The sequence below is a fragment of the Chinchilla lanigera genome, unplaced genomic scaffold (assembly GCF_000276665.1).
Source record: "Chinchilla lanigera isolate Chin_1 unplaced genomic scaffold, ChiLan1.0 scaffold00044, whole genome shotgun sequence".
Taxonomy (NCBI): domain Eukaryota; kingdom Metazoa; phylum Chordata; class Mammalia; order Rodentia; family Chinchillidae; genus Chinchilla; species Chinchilla lanigera.
Window position 1 is genome coordinate 4685639 of NW_004955445.1, and position 7059 is coordinate 4692697.

Here is a 7059-nt window from a genome sequence, read left to right on the forward strand (position 1 = left end):
AATCTATAAATATTCAAAGTATGCCTCCCTTTACATAACTGTTGTGATATATCTTTATTTGTTTTATATAGCTTCCCTGATATATTTCACATATATGATGTTTAATACATCAAATTCCCCCAAAAAAATACTCACCTCTTTCAGAGTTTCCTTTTGCTTCTGTGGGTTTGCTCTCTCATTTTTCTGTGGTAGCTCTCTCAGGCGCAAGTCAGTACTGAGCACAAACAGTACTTCATCACCGTGTGTGAAACTGGATTATTTACTTCTTCCCCAACTGGAAGATGATGGTCCTGCCTCCCAGAGAGCCTTTTCCCTCGATGGGATGAAACTGCTTCCAGCACAGACGCAGTGTTTGTTCACTGTGAACACTGATAAACCGTTTCCAAACTAAGTAAGAAAAAGAGCATCTCACAAAGTAGGCTGGCGTTTTAAAACATTTTCAGTGGTGTTTCAACCGCTTTCATTTCCATACCATTGGCAAGTGACCTTGCAAGAGATGAATTCTCGTTCTCCGCTCCTTGAACGTGTGCAAAACCTGCCCCTTACCTTACAAGGCAGCAGAAACTATGGAAGTGAGTTTGGGGACAAAGACTCAGATGCCCTGCACACTTCTGTCCTCTCTAGCAAGAGCCCACAGGCCTGGACTGGACTATGGGTAGAGGAGGGAGGCCCATTGCCCATTGTTCTGGCCAAGGTCATTTTGGACCACCAGCCAGTAAGCTCCTAAACACTGGAGAACGCCCACCTGATCCAGCAGAGCCACCCACTTGATGTACGGCTAACGCAAAAGCAAGGCCAGGGGCTGGGGATTTAGCTCAGCCGCAAAGCGCCTGCCTGGTAAGCGCAAGGTCGTGAGTTCGGTTCCCGGTACCAGAGAAAAAAAACAAAACAAACAAAAAAAAAAAACAAAAGCAAGGCCAACCAAGATGCATCGGATCCCACGCGGCTGACCCATAGAGCCAGAACAATACTTACTGAACCACTGAGGTTGGGAGAGGAAGCTTGTCACACAGCAATCAGGAACGGATATATTTATGGTTGATACATATTATATAATTGAAAGTATCCGATGTATTCTAATGAAATTATTTTTGATCTGACATTTACTGAATCTAATGCTTCAGGACGTATACAGCTATTAAAATGTATTTTTTCCTGTTATTTTCTTTCCAGTGACATTTAATAACATTAACATATGATACTTGGAAATTATGTTGTGTTTTTGTTCCCTACTAGATACTTGCATAACAGCGTAGTGTGACTGACGTGGTATAAGTGCTTTAAAATACTCCAAGTTTGGGCTGTAAACCTGGCATCTTCCATCACAAGCAACACTTCTAGATCAAGGTTTTTCTTTTTGAACAGCACCCCTGGGAAATGCTTTCTTACTTGGATCGTGTTACTGTGACAACGGTCCCATGGGGCTGTTCAGCTCAAGTTCATTCCTTCAATTAGCAGCCTAAGATTTCTCCTCTTCCTCCTCCTCCTCCCTCATCATTTCTCCCAGAAAATTTTCCAAACATCCGTAGTTCTTCTCTTGCCTTTGGGTGTTTGCACAATGCCAAGAGGAATTTACTAATTAGAACATCTTGGCGTTTGGAGATGGCTTCTGTAATTTTGAGAGAATATCTGTAAATCAGCCTTTTCCTGAGGTATTTTTTCCCAAAGGGATAATCCGTGGTACACGTTCATGTGACAACTCCCATTTCTGCAACAGGGGATTAAGAGTAGGCCTCAGGCAGGGAGTCGCGTATTATTCATACTAGTGTAGAAAGGTTGGACTCATAAGGAACTAAACACTGATGACTGCCTTGTAACTTCATGAATTCATCCAACAGTTTTTTAAGCAGCTGCAACAAAGAAGTGAGAAGTATGATGAAAAAGATCTTATTCTCATGGGATATAAACTATACCCCACAAAGTGATCTGTGCTAGGAAAACCATAAATGTACAGGAACATGACCTATCTGGATTTCTTTTTCTGCCCTTTATAAACAGCTATCGTCTTACTATGGGCATTTCTGCATTAAATGAGGTTTTAGTGAGGAAATTCATGACAATGTCGATTGGGATTTTATTCAACAGTGAGGAACAGAAGACTTAAAACAGAAATTTATTGTTCTGAGGTATCATGAAGTCTGGAAGTTGATAATTCTGATGTTGTTTCAGTGTCTCCACCCTGGGAAGATTTCTTGGTTTTCCCTTCACAGTCAAAATGCAGCTGCTGCAGTTCCAGCAATTACATCTGTGTTCACAGCAAGATGAAGTGGGGAACAGGCCATCTAATCTATCTTTTTTTTTTTTGTAAAGTAAAAAAGTTTTATCTGGAACTGACCTAGTGACTTTGGATTAGAGTTTCTGGGTCAGATTGAATCACAGAGTCACCTTTAACTGAGGGGAAGATATGAATATAAGCACTTAGCATTCTCAGCTTTTAAAGAGGAGGGTGAAAAATAGATGCTGGATCTTCTGACCTACTGTGTTTGCCACCACACATGGAATACAGTTAACACTCAATACCTGTTAGTTACTAATTTCTTCGTGTTTTCCTGAAGTTCTAAACATGAAGGGATTCTCTAGATGAAGTAGGTCAATCCAACTGGCTAGGAAATTAGACTGACCCAATCCATTTGCTCAGTGAATTTCAAATAAAAGGGCAATTCTATCCAGATGGTACCTGAACATGTCATTTTTGAGATTAAGGAGAAGCACCATACATAGATCAATGGTTTACAGATTGTAGGCTGGACTCTGTAGAAGCTGCAAGAATGCATATTTGTAATTTTGTGTTTTTGTTTAAATAATATTCCCTCCAAACTAACACAAGCATATTTTGGGTTATGTAGATGATCTCTGCATTAGTCAGATTAGATGAAGGTAAGCCACCGTAATAAACTGCAAATCTGAGTGGTTAAAACAACCCAATTTGGGGCTGGGGATTTAGCTCAGCGGCACAGCGCCTGCCTGTCAAGCGCAAAGTCATGAGTTCGATTCCCGGTACCGGAAGAAAAACAAAACAAAACAAAACAACAAAAAACAATCCAATTTATTTCTCTCTGGCAGGGCCGTGAGTTTCTCAGTGGTGGGGGCTGCCTCAAGCTGTAGAAATGTGGTCGGCGCATGTTATCGGCAGCCAGCCTAGCTGAGCAAGAACGTGTATGTGATGTACACCAGTTCTTGTTACTTCTGCTCCCATTTTATTGGTCAAAGCACATCCGTCGCTACACCTAGCTTTAGGCAGGGGAAACCCATGATCTTTTTGTACGTTTCAGAATTCAGCAGGAACTGAAACTATGGCAATAATGCCCATTGTTACTGAAGATCTGGGAGTGCCCTTTTCAGTAACACCGTCTCTAGTAACAAAGCACGAATGTATGCTGAGGTTGCCTTTCCACCCGCTCCCCACTCCCCCCAGCGCTGCTCCGGCTGCACCGCGCTCGCTCTGAGCTCCCCGCTCCTGCTAACCTTGCGCGGCCGCCATCTCCCTCAGCCACCACCGTGATTATCTACCGGGCCCTCATCAGCCACGATGGGATGTTCTCTGACATTTACAAGATCCGGGAGATCGCCGACAAGCTGTGCCTGGAGGTGGAGGGTTAGGTGGTCAGTAGAACAGAGGGTAACATCGATGACTCGCTCATTGGTGGGAACGCCTCCACTGAAGGCCCGGAGGGCGAGGGCACTGAAAGCACAGTGGTCACTGGTGTGGACATTGTCGTGAACCACCACGTGCAGGAAACCAGCTCCACGAAAGAGGCCTACAAGAGGTGCATCAAAGACTGCATGAAATCAACCAAAGGCAAACTTGAACAAAGACCAGAAAGAGTAAAACCATTGATGACAGGGGCTGCAGAACAAATCAAGCACATTCTTGCTAATTTCAAAAACTATCAGTTCTTTGTTGGCGCAAACATGAATCCAGAAGGCATGGTTGCTCTCCCGGACTACCATGAGGATGGTGCGGCCCCCATTTATGATTTTCCTTACGGATGGTTTAGAAATGGGAAAATGTTAATGGATTCGGTGGTTACCTTGGATCTGTCACTTGTCATAACTGGCTGCTGCTTGTCATCCACACAGCACCAGGATTTCAGACAAATGGGATTGATGTCATCTGGAATGCTTCGTTTATTTTGACCGTGTTTTATTTGGAGTGGAAGCGTTGTTTTTTAGGGAAAAAACACGTCATGTAGCTTGTCTAAAAATAAAGTGCATTTAAACTCATTTGAGAGAATGCCTCAGTTTAATACACATATAAACTAAGTCCCTTATAGTGTTTGTGGAGAAGATAGCCTGGTCACAGACCACTGCTAAAAAGACATAAGACTGTTTTCAGATAACTTCTGCAGTGGGAACTACTTCTGCGGCTGGAACATAAGACAAGAATCAGAGTTTTAATTCTGAGTTGCAGTGAAGGGAAAAAGACTATATTCATAGCAGTGCCAACATCTGAAGTGGAGCCTTATATATTTCATCACCTACAGTGGAAGTAGTTAACCCTGGAAGAGATTACCAAAAGAATAAAAAGACATAACTCAGTTGGAAGCAAAAAAAGAATGCATGCTGAGGTTGAGGTCAGGTAAGGCTACTGTAACTCTTTACAGAAAGCATTAAAGAAAAATTAAGGATAATATGAATGACTCTGTCATACTAATTAATGCTATGAAATAGCACAACAGAAGAAAAAAATGATACATTCTAACAGAAAAAAATTGGTTGGAAAATAGGGTTATGGCCTGACCTAAGTTACTTGAATCAGGCTAAATTCAGGAAAACCTTGGTTCTTCTATTACTACAAAAATTCAGACTCAGCAACAGAACATCCTTTGTTATATTACTTTTTTGATCTTAGCCTTATCGGGTTTCTTTTTTGTTTTTTGGTTTTTGGTTTTTTTTGTCTTTTTGAGACAGGGTCTCACTATGCACTTCAGGCTGGCCTTGAGCTCACTTTGTAGCCCAGGCTGGTCTTGAACTTCAACAATCCTCCTGCCTCAGCCTCCCGAGTGCTGGGATTACAGGCACGCACCACCGTGCTCGGCTAGCCTTATTGGTTTTATAGTTTTATTTTATATTAACTTACAAATTTGCTGTGACCTTACATTTGGGATAAAAACAAGATTGCCAAAGGTTTACATGTTTATTAAATAATGCTGTAAGAAAAGCAACTAAAGCCAGCACAGGGGGCCTATAAGAACACTCTCTTTAAATGACATCTGAAGTTTATAAAAGTTAGTGACTCGTATAATATTGTTAACAAATCACTCGAAATCATCCAACTCAAATCTCCTGAGTATATTGACCTCATTGTCCCTTTTGTACAACATAAGGCACAGGCTGTGTAGTGTGGGGACCCCAAATTCCAAGTTAAAACCCATATTCAAAAGCTGGGATCACCACTTACCTACTGCAACTTGAGCAAGTGGGACAGGCAAGAAGGGATAAGAGCATATGTTATGGTTTGTGTTCGGGTGTTCCCCCAAAGACTCACGCAGTCATGCAGTGGCTTTTAGAGTTTATGATTGATTCTGGTCCAATGTTGGAATTATGGGTATGAGTGCTACACCTGCCCTGAGGCAGGTAGTTTGTATACAGTGTAAGGGAGGGGAAGAGGCTGCTTGCCACTGCTCCTCCCTTTTGCTCTTGTTGCTTTGCTATCTTCTGCTGCCATGAATGGTTGCCCCCTGCCATGTGCTACTCTGCCTTGGAGCCAGCCGACTATAGACTGAAACCTCCACAGACTGTGAGCTAAATAAAACTTGCCTTCCTTAATTCTGGGTGTCAGGTATTTTGTCTCAGCAACAAGAGAAAAGTAACCAAGACAGCATAATACCCATCTCCTAGGCGATCACAGGGATTAAAGGAGATAATGCACATAGCTTCGGCATACCATGTACGCTGTATTGACAGAAGTAGCCATGAGTGTTGCTGTTACTGTCATTGTTACAATTCTCAGAGAGAACTGCAACCTCTCAGAGCAGTTCCTCAGATGAGTGGAATAGCACCCTACCGATGGATGATTTCCTAACTTTCCCCAGCCCTACCTATGCCACAGATGGTTCATTTGGCTCACATGAAATTAGAAATGTCAATATTCTGAGGTACTCATGTAACACTCGGAGGCAATAATCTTTACAGAAAGCCTCAGCCCCAAGAATGACAGAAAGCATAGTAGGTCTTGGGATGCTTCTGAAAAGTTGGTTTTCAGTTCAGAGTTCTACAGCACAACCTTCAATTTATTACTGACAAAGCCATGCTGGTTGGGGGACTTGGATTTCAGTGCTTTCTTTAAATTTATTTTGTCCTTTTTTTCTGGATGTCTCATGGAGATGTGAAAGGCAAATGGTACAAAGCAAAACCCTTAGAGCTCAAAGGACTTTCTTAGAAGAACTTCTTGGTAGTGGATCATTTTGTCGTTGCCTCTCTCCTACTGCAAACATCCATCTCTTCTATGTATTGACCTATGGAGCCACGAAGCGACATAATTCCACTTAGGTATATAAATATTTATGACCTCATATGCAGAACACTGCAGTAATAAAATGTAGGAACATTTTTAAAACATCAATGACTTTAATTTGATGCTAGCAATTAGAATTTTCAAAACACAGAGGCTATGAATATATGAGTACCTAAATTGATCTCCAACGAACCATCTTTCATAAGCATATGCAGCATTTACGCTTTATAAACACCAAAGGCCTTGGAAGGCAACTGCTCAACAAATAATTTTTTTTAATACCACGTTCTCATTACAACAGCCCCAAATCATAAGGTTATAGGCAACTAATGAATTTCTTCCTCAGGTTAGAATTTTAAGTGGAACTTTCCACATCAGAAATTTTGCTCACGATGTTGAAATTTGTGATTTTATGCATAAGTACAGCCTTCAAAAAGTAATTGGTAGTAAACGTAGCAAATGTTTTGCATTATTCCCAGCATAATTTTCCAATTTGATTTTCCAATGTAAAACTCAAGGCAAAACAATAACCAATCATCCAACTAATTGCTGTGAAATACTAAGGCATTTTTCTACCACATTATTTTGTAATATGCTTGGTT

General features: G+C 41.4%; 1 pseudogene; it reads left to right on the forward strand.

Annotated features, from left to right (window-relative positions):
- Nucleotides 1–496: 496 nt before the first annotated feature.
- On the forward strand, nt 497–4106 carry LOC102023753 (annotated as a pseudogene).
- The last annotated feature ends 2953 nt before the right edge of the window (nt 4107–7059 follow it).